Raw genomic sequence first — 23,223 nt, 5'->3', positions numbered from 1 at the left:
CCTTGCCCATTCTACCTTTTCCCATCCCAGCCTGTAACCATTCCCCAGGCTTAGTTTTAACCTGGGGGCACCTTCTTCACTCCCTCTGACATAGTGAAGCCATTTAGGAAAGTACAAAGCCTACGAACCGAGGCTCTCTGATCCTAGGCCTGACAGCACTGTCATGGTGGGGCAGGAAAGTGGAACACACTGTGGACGGCATCTTGAGAGGGTTTCTGGAACCTCTCTGATCCACTTCATAGTCTCATACTTGGGGCTAGAATGTTGTAATCCACTGTTTCTGAGAGTCACATTCTCTAGATACGAAGGGTAACACCCTTCAGTCCTCCTTTCACGTTCTCATTTAAGTTACAGGACAGTGGGCTTCCATACAGCTTCTTTGTGTTCCCTTCATCCAGCTAAGGCCCTCCCTTCCCAAACTCTCATCTCCTCAATAACCTCCCTCTCTGCTTTAACTTTTCCACCCACAATGTCCCCCCTTTCCTTTTACCTATTTTGTTAGATCACTCCTCCCTTAAGACATTCCCCCATGTCCCCTCCTGGTTTTTCTGACTTCCAGATGTATTCCATGATAAATAACAGAATTAAGGAGTCAAATAATTGACATATCAGAGAGAAATATGGTGTTTGTCTTTCTGAACCTGGGTTACCTCATTCAGTATATTTCTTTTCTGCTTCAATATATCTACCTACAAATCTCATAATTGCAGTTATCTTTACAGCTGAATAAAATTCTATAGTGTAGGCCAGGTGGTGTTGGTGCATGGCTTTAATCTTTTTTTATTATTACTAAGAGATTTTCTATTCATTTTACATACCAACCACAGATACCCCTGTCCTCCCTCCTCCTGCCCCCAGGCTTCCCCCACAACCCACTCCCCATTCCCACCTCCTCCAAGGCAAGGTCTCCCATGGGAATTCAGCAGAGCCTGGTACATTCAGGTGAGGCAGGTCCAAGCCCCTACTCCCTGCACCAAGGCTGCACCGAGTTTCTCACCATGGGCACTAGGCTCCAATAGCCAGCTCATGCACTAGGGATGGGTTATGATCCCACTGCCTGGGGGACCCCTAAACAGTTTAAGCTAAACAACTGGCTCGCTTGTCCAGAGGACATAGTCTGTAGCATGGGGGCTCCTCAGCCCTTGGTCCACAGTATATGCATTTCCACTAGTTTGGCTAGTTGTCTCTGTACTTTTTCCTCTCAGGGTCTCAATGTCCCTTGCTCATAGAATCCCTTCCTTCTCTCATTGATTGGACTCCTGGAGCTCAGCTTAGCATCCAGCCATAGATCTCTGCATCTGCTTCCATCAGTCACTGAATGAGAGCTCCATGATGACAGTTAGGGTACTCATCCATCTGAACACCAGAGTAGGCCAGATGAGACACCCTTTTGACTATTGCCAGTAGCCTAAGGTGGGGTCTTCCTTGTGGATTCCTGGCAACTTCCCTAGCAATCTGTTTCTCCCTATTCCCCTGATGTCTTCATTTATCATGGTATCTCTTTCCTTGCTCTCCCACTCTTTCCCTGTTCCAGCTCAAAACTCCCATTCCCCTATGTTCTCATTCCCCATCCCTTGCCTTCCATTACCCCTGAACCCCTCAGTTTGCTAATGTAGCTGTCATCTATTTCTCCTTCACTGGGTGATCCATGTGTCCTTCCTAGGGTCCTTCTTACTAGCTAGCCTCCCTGGAGCTGTGGGTTGCAGTCTGGTTATCTTTTGCTTTACATCTAATGCCCACCAATGGATGAGTACATACCATGTTTGTCTGGGTCTTGGTTACCTCATTCAGTAAGATATTTTCTAGTTCCATCCATTTGCCTGCAAATTTCAGGATGTCATTGTTTTTCTCTGTTGAGTAGTACTCCATTGTGTATATGTACCACATTTTCTTTATCCATTCTTCAGTTTAGGGGCATCTAGGTTGTTTCCAGGTTCTGGATATTATGAACAATGCTCCTATGAACATAATTAATCATGTGTCTTTGTGGTATGATTGAGCACTCCTTGGGTATATGCCCAAGAGTGGTATAGCTGAGTCTTGAGGTAGATTGTTGCCCAATTTTTTGAGAAACTGCCATACTGATTTCCAAAGTGGATGTACAATTTTGCATTCCCACCAACAGTGTAGGAGTGTTCCCCTTGCCCCACATCCTCTCCAACACAAGCTGTCTTCAGTGTTTTTTATCTTAGCCATGTTGACAGGTGTAAGATCGTATCTCAGAGTTATTTTGATTTGCATTTACCTGATGACTAGAGATGTTGAACAATTCCTTAATGTCTTTCAGGCATTTGAGATTCTTCCATTGAGAATTCTCTGTTTTATTTACGTAGCCCATTTTTTAATTGGACTGTTAGGTATTTTGATGTCTAGTTTCTTGAGTTCTTTATTTATTTTGGAGATCAGCCCTGTGTCAGATGTGGGGTTGATGAAGATCTTTTCCCATTCTGTAGGCTGTTGTTTTGTCTTAATGACCATTTCCTTTGCCCTATAAAATCTTCTCAATTTCAAGAGGTTCCATTTATTAATTGTTGCTGTCAGTGTCTGTGCTGCTGGTGTTATGTTTAGTAAGTGATCTCCAGTGCCAATGCATTCAAGGCTACTTCCTGCTTTCCCTTCTATCAGGTTCAGTGTAACTGGATTTATGTTGAGGTCTTTAATCCACTTGAACTTGTGTTTTGTGCATGGTGACAGAAATGGATCCATTTGTAGTCTTCTACATCCAGTTATGCCAGCACCATTTGTTGAAGATGCTTTCTTTTTTCCCATTGTACAGTTTTGGGTTCTTTGTCAAAAATCAGATGTTCATATATGTGCAGATTAATGTCAGGGTATTCAATTCGATTTCATTGGTACACATGTGGATTTTTATGCCAGTACCAACTACTATAGCTCTATAGTAGAGCTTGAAGTCAGGGATTGTGATGCCTCTAGGGGTTGCTTTATTGTACAGGATTCTTTTTAGCTATCCTGGGTCTTTTGTTTTTCCATATGAAGTTGAGTATTTTTCTTTCCAATTCTGTGAAGAATTGTGTTGGGATTTTGATGGGGATTGCATTGAATCTGTATATTGCTTTTGGTAAGATTGCCATTTTTACTATGTTGATTCTACCTATCCATGATCATGGGAGATCTTTCCATTTTCTGATATCTTCTTCAATTTCTTTCTTCAGAGACTTAAAGTTCGTATCATACAGGTCCTTCACTTGCTTAGTTAAAGTTACCCCAAGGTATTTTGTATTATTTGTGCCTATTGTAAAGGGTGATGTTTCTCTGATTTCTTTCTCAGCCCATTTATCATTTGTATATAGGAGGGCTACTGATCTTTTTGAGTTGATCTTGTATCCCGCCACATTACTGAAAGAGTTTATCAGCTGTAGGAGTGTCATGGTAGAATTTTTGGGGTCAGTTATGTATACTATCATATCATCTGCAAATAGTGAAAGTTTGACTTCTTCCTTGCCAATTTGTATCCCTTTGATCTCCTTTTGTTGTCTTATTGCTTTAGCTAGAACTTCAAGTACTATATTGAATAAATATGGGGAGAGTGGACAGCCTTGTCTTGTTCCTGGTTTTAGTGGATTCACTTTGAGTTTCTCTCCATTTAATTTGATATTGACTATTGGCTTGCTGTAAATTGCCTTTATTATGTTTAGGTATGTTCCATGTATTCGTGATCTCTCTAGGACCTTTATCATGAAGGGGTGTTAGATTTTGTCAAAGGCTTTTCCCACATCTAATGAGATAATCATGTGGTTTTTTTTCTTTTGGTTTTTTTTATATGGTGTATTACATTGACAGATTTTCAAATGTTGAACCATACTTGCATCCCTGGAATGAAGCCTACTTGGTCATGGTGGAGAACTGTTTTGATGTATTCTTGGATTCGGTTTGCTAATATTTTATTGAATATTTTTGCATCAATGTTCATGAGGGAGATTGTTCTGTAATTCTCTTTCTTTGTTGCATCTTTGTGTGGCTTGGGTATCAGGGTAACTGTAGCCTCATAAAAAGAGTTTGGTAATGTTACTTTTGTTTCTATTGTGTGGAACAATTTAAAGAGTATTGGAATTAGCTCTTCTTTGAAAATCTGGTAGAATTCTGTTCTGAACCCACCTTGATCTGGACTTTTTTTTTGTTGAGAGACTTTTAATGACTATTTTTATTTCTTTAGGATTATTGGTCTATTTAAATAGTTTATCTGGTCTTGATTTAACTTTGGTATGTGGTACCTATCCAGTAAATTATCCATTTCTTTCAGCTTTTCCAATTTTGTGGAGTACAGGTTTTTGAGGTATGACCTGATGATTCTTTTGATTTCCTCATTGTCTATTGTTATGTCTCCCTTTTCATTTCTGATTTTGTTGATTTGGATGCTCTCTCTCTCTCTCTGCCTTAAGGACTTGTCTATCTTGTTGATTTTCTCAAAGAACCAACTCTTTGTTTCATTGATTGTTTGTATTGTTCTCTTTGTTTCTATTTCATTGATTTCAGCCCTCAATTTAATTTTTCCTGGCATCTGTCTCTCCTGGGTGAGTTTGCTTCTTTTTGTTCTAGAGCTTTCAGGTGTGCTGTTAAGTCATGAGTGTGAGATTTCTCCATCTTCTTTATGTGGGCATTTAGTGCTATGAATTTTTCTCTTAGCACTGATTTCATAGTGTCCCATAAGTTTGGATATGCTGTACTTTCATTTTCATTGAATTCCAGAAAATCTTTCATTTCTTCCTTTATTTCCTCCTTGATTATTGGTGATTCATTTGGGCATTATTCAGTTTTCATGAGATTGTAGGCTTTCTATAGTTTTTGTTGTTATTGAAATCTAACTTTAAGCAATAGTAGTCCGCTAAAATACAGGTTACATCCATATAGTAGCCTAGTATACAAAATTAACATTTCTTTTTTTTAAGTTCGTTTTTTAATTTTATTTTATAATTTAATTTAACTTTACATATCAGCCACGGATTTCCCTGTCCTCCCCCCTTCTGCTCCACCCCCCACCCCCACCCCCTGTTTTCCCCTCAGCCTACTCCCCCATTCCCATCTCCTCCAGGGCAAAGACTCCCCTGGGGACTCAGGTCAACCTGGTAGATTCAGTCCAGGCAGGTCCAGTTCCCTCCTCCCAGGCTGAGTGAAGTGTCCCTGCATAAGCCCCAGGTTCCAAACAGCCAGCTCATGCACTAAAGACAGGTCCTGGTCCCACTGTCTGGGCGCCTCCCAAACCATTCAAGCTAATCAACTATTTCACTTATCCAGAGGGCCTGATCCAGATGGGGCCTGCTCAGCTATTGGTTCATAGTTCATGTGTTTCCATTCGTTTGGCTATTTGTCCCTGTGCCTTTTCAATCTTGGTCTCAACAGTTCTCGCTCATACAATCCCTCCTCTTTCTCACCAATTGGACCTCTGGAGCTCCACCTGGGGCCTGGCCGTGGATCTTTGCATCCGGTTCCCTCAGTCATTGTATGACATTTCTAACATGACAGTTAGGGTGTTTGGCCATCCTATCACCAGAGTAGGTCAGTTTGGGCTTTCTCTCGACCATTGCCGATAGTTTATTGTGGAGGTATCTGAAAGATCCCAGCATACTAGCTTAGCCTAACGCCATTTCAAGTAAGGTCTGAAAAGCGCAGGGTGTCTACAGCCGGCCTCCTGGCCCCAGAAAAGGGTACTAAAGGTCAGAAAAACAACTTGGAGCCAGGCAGCAGGCGTGTCAAGCTCGGGGAAAAACCACGAGCTGCCCTGAGTTTGAACCCGGCCTCATTTGAATCGTCCAATCAGAGCCCTGTAAACCATGAGTTGCCCTGAGTTTGAACCCGCCCTCCTCGTGCTCCTGCTGCCCGACCCTATAAAAACCCTCCGCTCCAGCCCGGGGGCGCGCCAGTCTCTTGAGCTTCTTGAGGGACTGTGTTGCCCCGGGTACCCGTGTTCCTGAATAAAGCCTCTTGCTGTTTGCATCTGACTTGTGGTCTCGTGTGATCTCTGGGCGAGGGTCTCTCCAGAGGGAAGACTGCCTTCGGGGGTCTTTCATTTGGGGGCTCGTCCGGGATCAGAGACCCCCCCGCCTCGGGACCACCGACCCACTGTCAGGAGGTAAGCCGGCCTTGGTGTATGTCGTTTCTGTCCTGTCAGAGTGTTGTCTGTTTGCGCGCCTGAATCGGTCTGGAGTCAGTGGGGCTGAAGGAGCTGACGAGCTCGGACTTCGCCACTGCGACCCTGGAAGACGTTCCACGGGTCTCTGAAGTCCCCTTCTGGGGCACGGGAAGTCCCCTTCGGGGGCACGGGAACTGTTGTCGGTTTGTCTGAATGTTAAATGTTATGTGTTTGCGCGCCTGAATCGGTCTGGAGTCAGTGGGGCTGAAGGAGCTGACGAGCTCGGACTTCGCCACTGCGACCATGGAAGACGTTCCACGGGTCTCTGAAGTCCCCTTCGGGGGCACGGGAAGTCCCCTTTTGGGGCACGGGAAGTCCCCTCCGGGGGCACGGGAAGTCCCCTTTTGGGGCACGGGAAGTCCCCTTCGGGGGCACGGGAAGTCCCCTTCGGGGGCACGGGAAGTCCCCTTTTGGGGCACGGGAAGTCCCCTTCGGGGGCACGGGAAGTCCCCTCTGGGGCACGGTTTTTCGGGGCCACCCCCGTATCAGAAGGATACATGGTGCTGGCAGGGGACGGAGAATTCAAACACTCCGTGTCCCCATCTGAGTTTTTGCTTTCGGTTTTACACCGGAGCCGCGCAGCGAAACTGTTTCTTGTTTGTGGTGTCGGTTTGTTTTGCGTTCTTTGTATAATCCTTCTCCATCCAGGCGCGGCACCTCCTGTCACGGCGCCGGCGGCAACCCCGGCGGCTGCGCTCGCGGCGCCTCCTGTCACGGCGCCAGCCGCAATCCCGGCGGCTGCGCTCGCGGCGCCTCCTGTCATGGCGCCAGCCGCGACCACCTCAGCGGCTGCGCTCGCGGCGCCTCCTGTCATGGCGCCAGCCGCGACCACCTCAGCGGCTGCGCTCGCGGCGCCTCCTGTCACGGCGCCGGCCGCAACCCCGGCGGCTGCGCTCGCGGCGCCTCCTGTCACGGCGCCAGCCGCGATCCCGGCGGCTGCGCTCGCGGCGCCTCCTGTCATGGCGCCAGCCGCGACCACCTCAGCGGCTGCGGTCACGGCGCCTCCTGTCACGGCGCCGGCCGCAACCCCGGCGGCTGCGCTCGCGGCGGCTCCTGTCATAGCGCCAGCCGCAACCCCGGCGGCTGCGCTCGCGGCGCCTCCTGTCACGGCTGCGCTCACGGCGGCTCCTGTCACGGCGCCGGCTGCGACCTTCCCGGCGGCCGCCCCCCCCATGATGACCCCGCTCGCTGGGGACTCGGAGGAAGAAGAAAAGCAGAGAGTTTTCCTGGAGACCTGGAAGCAGGTTCCGGGCGATGACGGGAGGCCAACCCAACTCCCAAATATCATCGATGCCGCCTTTCCCTTGACCCGCCCAGACTGGAACTTCAATACACCTGAAGGTAGGGAGCATCTACGTCTCTATCGCCAGTTGCTCTTAGCGGGTCTCCGAGCGGCCGCCAGAAGGCCTACCAATTTGGCTCAGGAAAGGAAAGGAAAGGAAAGGAAAGGAAAGGAAAGGAAAGGAAAGGAAAAGAAAGAAAAAAAAATCACCCGCTGCATTTTTAGAGAAGCTGAAGGAGGCTTATAGGATCCGAACCAAATTGCAGCGGTTGGAGAGTTTGCAAGCGCTAGGTTTGCCAGATTTATTGAAGGAAGCAGAGAAAGTGTTCAATAAGAGAGAAACTCCTGAGGAGCGTGAGGAAAGGAGATGGCAGAAACGTGAGGAAAGGGACAAGAAAACAACATAGGGAGATGAAAAAGGTTTTGGCCGCCGTTGTGTCTCAGGGACAGCGGAGAGAGGGAGATAGGTCGGGAGAGCGAAGGAGGCCACCCCTTGATAAAGATCAATGAGCTTACTTTAAGAAGAAGGGACACTGGGCCCGAGACTGCCCCAAGAAGCCACCGCTGATGATCTCACTAAAGGCCTCCGCGACTCCTGTTTCAATCAGACAATACCCAATGTCACGGGAAGCTCATGAGGGGATCAAGCCCCATATTCGGAGGCTCCTGGACCAAGGGGTGTTAAAGCCCTGCCAATCACCTTGGGACGCCCCTCTCTTGCCTGTTAAGAAACCGGGGACAGGAGACGATAATCTCCATCCCCCCTCCTCGGAACCCCCACCGAGTTCGAGAATTCCTGGATACGGCTGGGTACTGCCGCCTTTGGATTCCTGGCTTTGCCGAACTGGCAGCCCCATTATACCCCCTCACCAAACCAGGGACCATGTTCCAATGGGAAGAGAAACATCGGAAAGCGTTTCAACAGATCAAAAAGGCCTTACTCGAGGCCCCGGCTCTGGGTCTGCCAGATCTAACCAAGCCCTTTGAGCTGTTTGTGAATGAGAACTCAGGTGTTGCCAAGGGGGTACTGATGCAAAGACTGGGACCTTGGAGGAGACCTGTAGCGTGCTTGTCCAAGAGGTTGGACCCGATGGCTACAGGATGGCCTCCATGCCTCCGCATGGTGGCAGCCATTGTCGTATTACTCCCGACAACCACCAGACAGATGGCTTTCTAACGCCAGAATGACTAACTATCAGGCCTTACTGCTGGATTCAGACCGGGTAAATTTCGGGACCACAGCCTGAGAGAGACCCCGTGCCCTATAGCCCAGAAGACCATGAGCTAGCAAAGAAAATGGGGGTGGACTGGGAACAAAGAAGACAGGCATTGACCCATTTGAGCAAAAACAAGATAAAGACCTTATTAGACAGAGAAAACACCTGAGCAGTGCTGCTGAACCAGGATCAGGTACTCCAGCAGGTAACTTCCACCTGCCCAGCCTGTGCTCAAGTCAATGCAGGAAAGGTTCATCTAAACAAGGGGGCCCGCCAAAGAGGCCATCGTCCTGGTGTTCATTGGGAAATAGACTTGACAGAAGTACTCTATCTCCTGGTCTTTGTGGACACCTTTTCTGGATGGATCGAGGCATTTCCAACCAAGAATGAGACGGCTAACGTGGTAACAAAGAAACTGTTGGAAGAAATCTTCCCCAGGTATGGGATGCCTCAAAATATTGGGGTCGGATAACGGGCCTGCCTTCGTCTCCCAGGTAAGTCAGAAGGTGGCCAAACTATTGGGGGTTGATTGGAAACTCCATTGTGCATACCGCCCCCAGAGCTCAGGACAGGTAGAACGAGCTAATAGAACAATTAAGGAGACTCTAACCAAATTAACGCTTGCAACTGGCACTAGAGATTGGGTGCTCCTACTTCCCTTGGCTCTCTATCGAGCCCGAAATACTCCTGGCCCACACGGCCTAACCCCTTTTGAGATCATATATGGGGCCCCACCTCCTGTTGTAAACTTTCTCCATCCTGATATTTCCTCTTTTGCCACCACCCCTACTTTAGAGGCACATCTTCAAGCCCTCCAGTTGGTGCAGAGGGAGGTCTGGAAGCCCCTGGCCAAGGCTTATCAGGAGCAGCTGGACAAGCCGGTGGTGCCCCACCCCTTCTAGATCAGGGACTCCGTTTGGGTCCGACGACACCAGACCAAAAACCTGGAATCACGGTGCAAGGGGCCCTACACTGTCTTGCTGACCACCCCCACTGCACTCAAGGTCGACGGGATTGCTGTGCCCGCGGCTCCTCTTCCTCCCCTTCCTCTTAATCTCTACCTACCCCCAGGGGACTAGGGCGGCAGAGAGCCCGCACCTAGCTAAGAGGCTCACTTGGCAGGTCATCTCACAAACTGGGGAGACGGTCTGGCAAACGACCGCCTTTCACACCCCCTTTACATGGTGGCCTAACTTACATCCAGATCTCTGCCAGTTAGCAGCAGGGTCAGAGGAATGGGACATCCCTACCACTGACCCCATGAACTCCAGAGCACCAGACGTCTGTCAGGATGGTAAGGGAACTTGCAAATGTAGTGACGGGAGATACGGATGTGGCCACCCTGAAGCCAGGGCAGCCCTGTCACAACTTGGGGTTTCCCAGGCGAGCTTAGTACATACTGGGAGGGGGAGGGCCCCTGTATAAACTTCACCTGCAACCCCCTAAACATATCCTTTACTCAGAAAGGAAGGGGGATGGCACAAGATTGGATTAAAGAAAAAACATGGGGACTTAGATTTTTCATGACAGGACAGGACCAGGGATTCACCTTTATGATTAAACTTAAAATTGAGGAGCCCTCCGCCTCTATAGGCCCCAACCAGGTTCTCGCTGACCAAAAGCGCCCCTCTTTACCTGCTCCAGCACCCCCGAGGGCTACCACCCGACCCAATTCGGTCATTCGCCCAAGCACGGCTCCGAATGCCGCTGTAACCCCAGTCACCCTCCAACCACCCAGACCCGGTACGGGAGACCGGCTATTGAATCTTATAGAGGGCGCTTACTCAGCCCTCAATGTTACCAGCCCAAATCGGACTCAGGAGTGCTGGTTATGCCTAGTTTCCACACCTCCCTATTATGAGGGGGTGGCTGTAGTCGGAAGTTTCACCAATTCCTCTTCACCCCCATCAGGATGTGCCTCAACACCTCAGCATAAGCTTACAATCTCCGAGGTGTCAGGACAAGGACCAATTTATCAGGGAACGTGTTTCTATTGTTCAGACCTTGGTATTGACCCAACAATACCAACGACTCAACCAGGTGAAAATGGAGCCACATCCCTATTCTTCCCCATGAATGGAGGATTCCATTCCCTGAGATAAGAAAATGGGGGAATGAAAGATCCCAGCATACTAGCTTAGCCTAACGCCATTTCAAGTAAGGTCTGAAAAGCGCAGGGTGTCTACAGCCGGCCTCCTGGCCCCAGAAAAGGGTACTAAAGGTCAGAAAAACAACTTGGAGCCAGGCAGCAGGCGTGTCAAGCTCGGGGAAAAACCACGAGCTGCCCTGAGTTTGAACCCGGCCTCATTTGAATCGTCCAATCAGAGCCCTGTAAACCATGAGTTGCCCTGAGTTTGAACCCGCCCTCCTCGTGCTCCTGCTGCCCGACCCTATAAAAACCCTCCGCTCCAGCCCGGGGGCGCGCCAGTCTCTTGAGCTTCTTGAGGGACTGTGTTCCCCCGGGTACCCGTGTTCCTGAATAAAGCCTCTTGCTGTTTGCATCTGACTTGTGGTCTCGTGTGATCTCTGGGCGAGGGTCTCTCCAGAGGGAAGACTGCCTTCGGGGGTCTTTCATATCTTTGTGGATTTCTGTGGACCTCTCTAGCACTTTGCTTTTTCCTTTTCTCATGTGGTCTTCATTTATCATGGTCACTTATTCCTTGTTCTCCCTCTCTGTTCTTGATCCAGCTGGGATCTCCCACTCCCCTAAGCTCTCTTTCCCTCAAACTTTGCCCTTCATTACCCCCACTCACGTCCAGGTTTTTCATGTAGATCTCATCCATTTCTCTGTCATTGGGCAATCCCTGTGTCTTTCTTACCAAGATACATACCACTTTCAAAGGGGGAAAGAAAGAAATAATTGCACAAAAATGTTCTGCTCCATGCATGGGACTGAACTAGGTCCTCTGAATGCGGGTGACAGCTATGTGGCTAGATCTGTTTGGGAAGCTACTGGCAGTGGGACCAGGACTAATCCCAAGTGCATAAAATGGCTTTTTGGAACACATTCCCTAGGGTGGGATACCTTGCTCAACCTTGACACAGTGGGAGGGGCTTGATCATGCCTCAACTTAGTATGACAGACTTTGTTGACTCTGCAAGGAAGGCCTTATCTTCTCTGAGGAGTGGAAGGGGGTGAGATAGGGGAGGTGGGGAGAGCAGGAGAAGGGGAGGGAGGGGAAACTGAGATTGGTATGTAAAATGAAAAAAAACTTCTAAAGTAAATTAATTTTAAAAAGAAAAAAATTAAAAAAATAAAAATACAGGAGGTTATCCCAATTTTCTTTTTATCTGTTGAGATTTGCTTTGTAACTGAGCATGTGGTCAATTTTAGAGAAAGTTCCATGGGGTGTGGAGAAGAAGGTATATTCTTTTGTGCTAGGATGGAATGTTCTGTAGATATCTATTAAGTCCATTTGAGTCATAACTTCTGTTAGTTCCCTAATTTCTCTGTTAATTTTCAGTCTGGCAGATGGTGAGAGTGGGCTGTTTATTCTCCCACTACTAGTGTGTGGGGTTTGGTGTATGATTTAAGCTTTAGTAATGTTTCTTTTATAAATGTGGGTCCCTTGTATTTGGGACATAAATGTTCAGAACTGAGACTTCATCTTGGTGGATTTCCCTTCTCATAAGTATATAATATGCTTCCCGATCTCTTTCAATTGATTTTAGTTTGAAGTCTATTTTATTAGATATTAGGATAGCTACAGCAGCTTGCTTCTTAAGTCCATTTAATTGGAAAGTTTTTTCCCTGCCTTCTACTCTGAGGTAGTGTCTGTCTTTGAAGTTGAGGTGTGTTTCTTGTATGCAGCAGAAGGATGGATCCTATTTTTTGTATCCATTCTGTCATCCTGTGTCTTTTTATTGGCAAATTGAGACCATTGATATTAACGGATATTAATGACCAATGATTGTTAATTCCTGTTATTTTTTGTTGGTAGTATTGTGTGTTTCTCTTTTTTGGTATTTGTTGGTGTGGGATTATCTATTGCCTGTGTTTTCATGGGTGTATCTAACTTCCTTAGGTTGTATTTTTTCTTCTAGTGCTTTCTGTATGGCTGGATTTATGGATAGGTATTATTTAAATCTGGTTTTATCATGAAATATTTTGTTTACTCCATCTATGGCAATTGAGAGTTTTGCTGGATATAATAGTCTGAGTTGGCATCCATGGTCTCTTGGTGTCTGCATAATGTCTGTCCAGGATCTTCTGGCTTTCACAGACTCCACTGAGAAGTCAGGTGTTATTCTGATGGGTCTGCCTTTATAGGTTACTTGGCCTTTTTCCTTTGCAGCTTTTTTTTTTTTGGTTTTTTGAGACAGGGTTTCTCTGCGTAGCTTTGCGCCTTTTCCTGGAACTCACTTGGTAGTCCAGGCTGGCCTCGAACTCACAGAGATCCACCTGCCTCTTCCTCCCAAGTGCTGGGATTAAAGGCATGCGCCACCACCGCCCGGCTCCTTTGCAGCTTTTAATATTCTTTCTTTATTCTGTATGTTTAATAGTTTGATTATTATGTGGCAATAATTTTAGATCCAGTCTATTTGGTGTTCTGTAAGCTTCTTGTACCTTCATAGGCATTTCCTTCTTTAGGTTGGGAAAGTTTTCTTCTTTGATTTTGTTGAATATATTTTCTGCTCCTTTGAGTTGGTATTCTTCTCCTTTTTCTATCCCTATTATTCTTAGGTTTGGTCTTTACATGGTGTCCCAAATTTCCTGGATGTTTTGTGTTATGACTTTTTTGGCTGTATTGTTTTCTTTGACTGATAAATCTATTTCCTCTATTGTATCTTCAACACCAGAGATCCACTCTTCCATCTCTGGCATTCTGTTGGTTATGCTTGCATCTGTAGTTTCTGTTTGTTTACTCAGATTTTTCCATTTCGAGCATTCCCTCAGTTTGTGACTTCTTTATTGCCTCTATTTCAGTTTTCAAATCTTAAACTGTTAAATTCACCTGTTCAATTGCTTTTTCTTGGCTTTCTTTAAGGGATTTATTGATTTCTTCTAATATTTGTCTTTCAAATTCTTTAAGGGAAAATTTTATTTCCTCTTTAAAGGCCTCTATCATCTTCTTAAAGTCATTTTTAGGGTCTATTTCTTCTGCTGCTTCTGCTTTGGTATGTTCAGGTCTTGCTGATGTAGCACCATTAGGTTCTGATGGTGCCATATTGGTCTTTATGATGTTGACTGTATTTTTGCACTGGCATCTACCCATCTCTTCCTCCACTCCATGCAAGTGATGTCTGTGTCTGAGGGAGCCTCTTTTGGTCTAATTGATATTCTTGGTCTAATGGGAGCTCTTGGTGTAATCTGGGCTCTTGGTCCAATCAGTGCAAGTGGGTTCTGTATATCAGGGAACAGATCTTAGTCCAATGGGCATCAGTGGGCTCTGTCTCAGGGAACAGCTAGTCCTAATTGGTGTAGCGTGGGACCTGTTTTCTTGGGAAAAGAATGGGGGAAGAGGCAGCTGGCAGGTCCCTGGGGCTTCATTGGCTTTGGGGAAGAAGCACAGGATGTACTCCTGGGACTAAGGGGTAGGGACCTGGTCTACCCAGTTCAGAGATGGGGTCTTATCTGTTCCCAACTGGTGCAGTGTGGGCTTATGACACTGGTTTTCACTGATGTCACAGGGGGCTGTTTTCTTGGAGAGGGGGTGGGGGAAGGGGCATCTGGCTGTCCCTAGGGCTCCAATTGCTTGGGTGAGAGGAACAAAATGTGCCCCTGTGGTTTAGGCCCTCTATTAAGAACTTTATCTCATACTTTACTCCATTATACAAAAGTGACAAATGGTACTCAATTTGTTCCTGTGTTCCCCTAAAGCATTCTAACTCTGTTCTTGGAAGGCTCTGTCCCTGACCCTTTAGATCTTAATGCTGCCAAACCCCCTGAATATGACAAACCTGTGCCAGCCTAGGATACTAGCTTTTACAGTTTCATTCTTTGCTTCAGAGACCAACCATAGGAATTTAACAAAGTGATGATTTTGTAACACCAATCTTCAACACCAGGATGCAGAGAGAGTTGAGGATGGGCTTCAGCTGGACTCAGGAGCTGGACAGAGATGAAAAGCTCTTCCTTTGAGTAAAGAAGGACTGATGCCTGGGGTTTCCACTAGGGCAGTGGTTCTCAAACTATGGGTCATGACCACTTTGGGGGTCACATATCAGATATTCTCCATGACAGATATTTACATTATGATTCTTAACAGTATCAAAAGTACAGTTATGAAATAGTAACAAAATAATTTTATGTTTTGGAACTGTATTAAAGGGTCACAGCATTTGGGAAAGAGGAGCCAGAATTTCAATGTCTTCCAAAGAAACTGCCATGACCTGACATGAAGGGCACCTGCAGATCCTAAGATTACCATAGGACAAGGGACCCTGAGGGTGGACTCATTGCTCTGAGTCTTGAAAGCACAGAGGAGTCTTAAGGATGAAGGCCACAGTCAAAGCTCCTGCCCTTGCACTATGGTGACTCCATGTTCAAGAACAGGGATCCTGGCATTCCAGAAGGCATTCAGATGCCATGCTGTGTCTATCCCAGAGGCCAGGGAAGGGGCAGAACCTGCAGAGGTGGCTTTGCCCTGCCTGCTGACCCTTGGCTCCCTGTGGCTCCTGACTTATCAGTTCTCCTGCAATAAGCACTTTGCCGAACTCAAATAAATTTCCACACCTATATCCCCAGAGGTACAAATTCTTGTCTGGTCAAGGCCTACCTGTTCTGTTTCCTGTTGTTATTAGAGTGTTGCTGGTAGCCATCCCTGGTGGTAGATGGGTCCTGCAGAGGGTATAAGAGTCAACGAGAGAAGGAAGTGAGCCAGGCCATGATGGTCAGGAGAATCTTGCAGCAGTCAGAGTGTTTATTTATACAGATTTTAGTAAACAGGGATACATCCTTAATGTTCCAAAACAGAGATCATATCATTTTTTGTTTTGGATATGTGTTTCACTTCCTTTTGCTCATCTTTTAGTATTCACTAATAAATTATGAAAGAACAGAGTTACAATTTCCAGTCATTTTCCTCCAAGTTTTGACATTATTAACAAATAGTTATCATTCTTACTCTTTAAACCCATAACCCAATTTTTAAGAATCTAGAGGCATATGACAGCCTGTGCTCAGGCTGGTTGCTTTGGTTACTTCAAGGACACTATACCAAAACAGAATCTTGAACCACCCTGGGCATTTTGCCATGTCTCAAGCAGTGTATTATTAAATCTTAGTGGTCAGAGTACCCAGGAAAAATCCTCAGGCTAAAGCTGCTGCAGTTATTATTCAAATTCTGGCATAATACAATCAATATTCACATTTACATCTTTATAGAATTTGTCTATATATCTAATCCTGGCATTCTGTTGTTCCTTGGTCATATGACATTATAGTGGCTCTACATTAGCTAACTTCTAAGAGAGGGTGGTCCTAACACCTCATACTTTTATCATCTTCCCACTCCTTACTTTGCTCATCAATATGTCTCTATGTAGGGCAGTAGGACAGAGTTGTATGCCACATAATTATCTGAGTGCACAGTGGGAAGAGCCTTGTAATCTAAACTGTGGCCAACTCCTCTAGCCCACTGGATCTTATTGACGTTTTTGAATTTACTTTGTTTTGAAAATCTTGTTCCACTGTAAGTACAGAGACAGATGTTACAAGAATGTCTCATAGCCTCATAAAGAGACCTCTGGCTTCTTTATGTGTCACAACATAAAGGAAGACCTTCAAGTAGATAAGGATATCTCCCTCAAAGTGGGGGAGAATACTATGTTCAGGACTTTCTTCAGTAAGCTTAGAAGCAGCATTCCTGGTAGAAGGCATAAATGATTCATAAGGCATTTTCCATCAATCCAATATCCTCAAATTGTACAAATATTAATAGGGCCCCAAGTATGTAACAAGTGGAGATGAAAACCAAAGGTGACATGGCAGCCATCATGTGGTTCAACTTTGCTGAATTTTTGTCAAGCAGCTGTGCTGGCTTTATGACTTCTGCCATTCCATTCAGATATGGCTGTGCCAGAGAGTCATCTAGACTTAGGCCTGAGATTCGACATGCCACTTTGTAGACTTCCTGACTGGCTGTATGCTGTGACCTGTGACCTCCTGCTTCTCCTCCATGTGCATGGTGAGACTGTCTAAGTGAGCAGAAGGAACTAGGGTCAGAGTTACTCAGTTCTGCAGAGTCAAAGGCTGAGCTTGTGGGAGAGACACATCAGAGAGGGAGGAGCTGATGGAGATGAGAGATGAAATTGGGGGAATTGTGAGTCTCCTAATGCACACACCAAAGCTCACAGGATGGGCCTGTGGTACATGGAGGGTCAGAGATGTGTAAGGGTACTATGTACTGAGGAGACTGCAGGCACAGAAGACCAGGAGGGACATGATCCTCCTCTGTGTGTGGTTGTGGCTACAGCTCCTAGTGAATGTGGATAATGACAATAATTCCTACATAATGCCAAATGGTTCTGAGCCTGTCACTTTGTTGACTAGAGAAGTGTCCTATCAATATTCAAGAGAGCCAATGGACAAGATTTAAAGCCCTAGGAAATCCAGAAGGCTTCATCTCCACATTCAAGATCTGAACTGAGAGAAGCCAGGTTATATTCCCCATGTACCACAGTGACAATGAGGTAGGAATTCCCAAAGGTCAACTGATGACATCTCTCCACCTATAGGCCAGGACACAGCCTATATGTCTATCCATCAGGATAACACACACACAGGGCAGATGAGAGGAAACCTTGTCCGTGCGAAAGACAATGATGTTGGTGTCCATATATTCTTGAGAATTCTCTTTGCCAAGCCACCTGTAGGACCCCCTGAGCACCACCATGGGGTGGTGTGAGAGATGGGACCTCCTATCTGACCATGTAAGTTTTGGGGCCCAGGGGACTTCAGGCCTGAACTCTAGGCCACAATGCAATGCTTTCTCTATCTCAGCTCTATAGCAGCACTCTTTCTATGCTGAGGCCAGCCCCCCATGCATTTTTCTGATGAATGTGCTAAGGATTAGAGAAAAACAACTGTGTCAGTCTCTTGGGTCACAGCTTGACATCTGTGAGGATTTAGCTACAGGTACTACAGTAAGGAGCAGAGACTAAGGCCAGTCTTCACTGTCACTGTGACCATCCATTGTCCAGGTGCCTTTGAGTAAGGAACAAGTACACATGCTTTCATCTAGAGACTATGTGGAAGAAGGCGGTACCTTGAGAGTCTGGAGTGAGGTGAAGAATGTCTCACCCCCCTGTGGTATTGTCCATTCATTCCAGTAGCTCCTATGTGGGCACAGAACCCCAATACCCATAGTACCCATAATTCCCTACAAAAGCAATGTAGTGAAGAAAGATTTTACTATGGGTCACAATCCCAGGTTATAATCTCCATAGGTGGGAAACCTCAGGGGCAGAAGTTCAAAGGAGCTGATAACATCACATCCCTAATCAGGAAGAGAGCCTAAAGGAGCTCTGTTTGATGTTGGGTCATAGGTGCCACAGTAGAGAGACAAGCTCACTAAGATGGCAAGGCTTCATTTTCTGAAGGAGCAGAGGGGTACAGTGTTTTTGGAAAAGACTAATACTCCACTAGCTCATTCCAGTTACTTTATTCAAACACATGCAAGGTTAATTATGGCCAGGATAGGTTCCAACTACCAAAGTCATCTTGGTCTTGCTGCCCATGAAGGCAGACAACCCACATGAATCCCAGTCCCTTTTGATTATAGCAAGCTATAATGAAAAGGAAGAACACTAGGATTGTCTTAGGACCAAGTTCTTTGCAGCTGTATGTTCTCAAGTAGCACCAAGTACAAACTCTCCAGAGAAATATAAGATGAATTGTTAGATGGTCTTGTTAATAAAAAAAAAAAAACAGGAGCCAGATATTGGGATAAAACTGAGAGATCAGAAAAGCAGAAAGAAGCCAGCCATGTTCTTACCACTTGGAAATCCTCAGCCAAAAAGAGACCTACTTCCTGTATACCTATGCATGTATGCCTTTCTGTTCTGCATCTCACTTCCTCTCTCCACCCAGTTATATCACTTCCTGTGGTTAGTGCTGGGATTAAAGGTGTGAGTCACCATGCCTGGCTCTATTCCCCAGTGTGGCCTTGAACTCACAGAGATCTGGGTGGATCTCTACCTCCTAAAAGCTGGGATTTAAAGGCATGTACTACCATTGCCTGACTTCTATGTTTAATATAGTGACTGGCTTTCTCCTCTGATCCTCATATGATAAGGTGCACAATATATTGGGAGACACAGTATATCACCACATTTCCCCCTTTTTAACCCTGTCTCAAAAAACCCCAAAATAAATAAAATAAATAAAACAAGTTATAACTAATATAAGAAAAACTACATACAGTAAGTATAACTATATACAATATATAAAAGAAATAAATACATCAACAATGTATAGCCTATTTGCATTTGACAAACTCAGAGAAAATATTCCATTATGGATTCGATTTTGGGAGTCCAAAATGTACCTAATTTAATTTCTTTAACTTATCTCTAACAACCTAAAACTATCTTTTCATTTCTTTCAAACTTGTACACCTAACACCTCTTAGTGAGTTTCTTTTCTGAATTTCTTAACAAGGAAAACCATAACTATCTAATCTGCAACTCTTTCAGAGACCCGAGAAGGAAATATTACCTGAGTAAAGAGGAAGTGCAAATAAGCTACTTCCAAAAAAATTGAGAATGACAGAAACAGCTGGCTGCCTGGACAGTCACCTGAGGTTTCTCTGCAATGTTGGGATATCCTACAGGCTTAGCATATCTGACAGACTCATCTGTGAAGCAGGATTTTCTAAAGAGCCTTCCTACCTTGTCTTGGCAAGCATTGGCAATCCTTTGTTTTACGTCCTGTTTGTCCATTTTGGACAGCATACCGTCAGCACTCAATGCAAAGGCACTTTCTTGCCCGGTGACTAACTTTTGCCACAATTAAAGTAAACTCCATGTGGAGGTTCTTCAATGTCCATATCTTCTCTGAGGTATATTGGTGCTGCTAGGAGCAGACATGTCTCATCATCATTAAAAAAAAAAAGAAGAACAATCTATTTTATTAAAACACCTTAAATGCCATATTCTGTAGATCTCTGAAGTGTTTGAAGATGATCTGTCTATCTAAAATATATCTCTGCTTGACCTTGAAAACATACCTAAAATGACTACAAGTTCAATTGTAATGACTAACTACTAACTTTCATTTCTTTATATCCTAATAGTTGGTAATAATAATATTATAGGATTAGCTAATTGCATTACATTGTTAAATGAACTGTATAGGTACAATACCTTGAACAAGATTAGAAATATATGTACAATATATTCTAACAGAGAAATATTTCTTCAAGATTTAAACAGTCTTAAAAACAACTTCTCTTGTGGCTTGATCTGTTTGGGAGGCGTCTAGGCAGTGGTACCAGGTCCTGTGCTCATTGCATGACTTAGCTGTTTGAAACCTGGGACTTATGCAGGGACACTTGGCTCAGCCTGGGAGGAGGGGGCTGGACCTGCCTGGACTGAGTCTACCAGGTTGATCTCAGTCCTCAGAGGAGGCTTTGCATTGGTGGAGGTAGGAATGGGGGGTTGGGCTGGGGGGAAGGGAAAGGGGACAGGAAGGCAGAGAACAAGGGAATCTGTGGCTGTTATGTAGAACTGAATGGTATTGTAAAATAAAATAAAAGGAAAAAAAACCAACTTCTCAGCCTCTACTGATTAACCCAAACATAGCAAAGGCTTTGCTGAAATGTTTCTCTCAAAGCCAGATATAAAGGCTTTACTTACTTACAAGTAAATCCTTCTAATTCTTAACTTACTCTCTCCATTTTTAAACAATTCAGAAAATCACCTCCTACAATAAGCAGGTGTTGCTATCTCAATGAACATAATCAAGATAATTTGCTACAGTACCCAGAGACCAACAGGTTCTAGACCAGTGGTTCTCAGCCTGTGGGCTGCTATCCCCACAGGGGAAAATATCAGATATCCTGCATATTATATTTACATTACTATTCATAACATTAGCAAAATTAGAGCTATGAATTATAAACAAAATAATTGGTTGGGGGTCTCTACAATATGAGGAACTGTATTAAGGCGTCAAAGCATTTGTGAAGTTGTGATCCACTGATCTAGACAATCCCTCATTGAGATTTATTTCACAGTAGATTCTACATTGTGTCAAGTCAACAGTCAAAACTAACCACCACACCAGGATTTAAATAGTATGGATGTGATGAATAGTAGTACAGGAAAGCAATCATTTTCACAGAGGCTCCCAGCAGTCTCCATCAACTAGTCCTCAGGATATTACTATCCAAACAGAGGCCTCCATGAAAGTCCTGCTCCATTCACATTTCCACAGAGCAGGTGGCCTTTACCTCGGTAGAAAGGAACTTTAGAGAGGGATCATGTGTTATCCGTGCATCGTGGAAAGCAACAGTTGAAGGCAGCTGAGAGAAAATTCACACAAAGATTTGGGTTTGACCATCACATGTCCTGGACTGTCTTCTTCTTTCACCAAGTGTCTGAAGACTGATACAATGAATTTAGAGGTTGCAAACAAGATGAATCTGATCATGCCTCCTACTTCTATGTCTGAGGACTGCCTGCATCTCAACATCTACACACCAGCTCATGCCCATGAAGGTTCTAACTTACCAGTGAGTGTCAGACTGTGGTCTGCTGGGGAAGAGGATGTTTCTTTCTCTGGAAGACTGAAAAGGACAAAGTAATTCTGAACTCAACTGTAGTTTAGACCATGATTAGTAGTTTTACCTTATTGGGTTCAAGAAGGTTATCCCAGCCATGTTGAGCTGCTTAAACATGAGTGTGTGGCACAGAGCCCTGGGACTCTGAGATGTAAGAGACTCTAGGTCTTTGAATAAACCAGAAATTCTATCAACTTGAACCTTGCAGACCCACTCTGGAGGTTACTCAAGGGCTGAATATTGATATATCCAAAATTTCTGGCCACAGGTTATCTGTTGTGCTAATGGGATCTGATGATCCTTCTGCTAAGTGACCAGGAAAGACACTCATAGAGACATGGCTATTTGCTCTACTTTGATGGGTCTGAGAGCAATGATCATATTACTTGTGATCTAGATCCATTAATCCATGCTGAGATTTCCTGTTGGAAAAGTGGGAATGGAAATATGCTTAAAGGCCTAGAGTGCCCCATCTGTGGACCACATCCTGAAATCCTGAAGAGATCTGTGTGTATGTTGAACTGCACAGAGGCAAATTCAGTTGACCTTGGGCTGGGTGTAGTCCTCCTGAGATTGTTATTGATTTATCCAGGTGATGGTATGGATCTATGGTGGTGCACTATGGTGATATTTTATTTGTACTGAAATGTGATTTTATTTGTATGTTAATAAATAAAGTTGCTTGGGGGTCAGAACTATTAGCAAGCCATAGCAAAAGCTGGGTGGTGGTGGTACACAACTTTAATCCCAGCACTTGGTAGGCAGAGCTAGGTAGATCTCTGTGTGTTCAAGCCAGCATTGGAGACACATGCCTTTAATCTCAATACCAACCATAGAAGACCTGGAGGTCTGTACAGACAGGCAGTGACGAGGAGGTCATGTGGTTGGGTTCACAACCAATGAGAAGGCAGAACAGAAAGTCTTTATAAAGACAAGCACACAGGAAGTAGTTCTCTTTTCGGAGAGGTAGGACCAGTGTGAGAGGAAGGCTTTTAGCTCTTAGCTATTGCTCTGATCTCTTGGCTTTCTTCTTTGCATTGGTTCTGTGTTTCTTATTGAATAAGATGGTTACTTCTACAGTGCACTTGTTAGGGGAACAGCTTCCATGACTGATGGATCCATACTAGCAGCTACTGAGGATACAGTAATGGTTGTTATCCAGTATTGTTTTGGTATTGTTGGCTTTTTCAGGTAATCCTGGAACTGGGGTAGACAATGGGGTCTGACTAAAAAATAGACAGACTGTGATTCCTGTCCTTGCCACTGGACCACTTGCCCTACACTGGACCCAGCAGAACATTGCCTACTTTGGAGACAACCTTGGCCAGGTCACTACCTTTGGCACATCAGCAGGTGGTACAAATGTGTCTTCACTTGTTGTGTACCCCATGTCCAAAGACTTCCACAGAGCCATTATGCAGAGTGGAGTAGCCCTGTTGCCTGACCTTATCTCTGACACATTTGAAGTGGTCTACACAGTGAGTGCCCTCAAAACTACCAACCGTTGCTTTTCCAATTCATTTCTTGCCCCTGGTAATCTGGTGTCTGTTAATTGGGGAACAAGAATCATGGGAAATAGCTTCTTTCCATTAATTTCTGGAAGGCATAAACTTTAGAATCCATCCCCATCTGGTTTACATATGCTGAGGATGATATACAACAGAAAAGCTGTGCACAGTGTTTGCACTTCATGTTTGTTATCCCTGCACTCTAAGTAGCACATTTTCAGCATGAGTACATCTTTAACAAGACCAAGGTCAGGGGGATCTCAAAACTGTTGGTCCCAGATGAACTCTGTAGTGTCAGTCCTGGCACATGTCTTCACCAGGTCTCTGACATTTACCTCAGTAA

At 45.1% G+C, this 23,223-nt stretch overlaps 1 pseudogene; it reads right to left on the bottom strand.

Annotated features, from left to right (window-relative positions):
• Nucleotides 1–22,762, bottom strand: part of LOC102909285 (liver carboxylesterase-like) — a 38,500-nt pseudogene extending 15,738 nt beyond the window's left edge.
• Nucleotides 22,763–23,223: the final 461 nt, after the last annotated feature.

Source organism: Peromyscus maniculatus, chromosome 5 (genome assembly GCF_049852395.1).
Source record: "Peromyscus maniculatus bairdii isolate BWxNUB_F1_BW_parent chromosome 5, HU_Pman_BW_mat_3.1, whole genome shotgun sequence".
Lineage (NCBI taxonomy): Eukaryota > Metazoa > Chordata > Mammalia > Rodentia > Cricetidae > Peromyscus > Peromyscus maniculatus.
The sequence above is the reverse complement of the archived record's forward strand: the minus strand, read 5'-3'. Positions and strand labels throughout refer to the sequence as shown.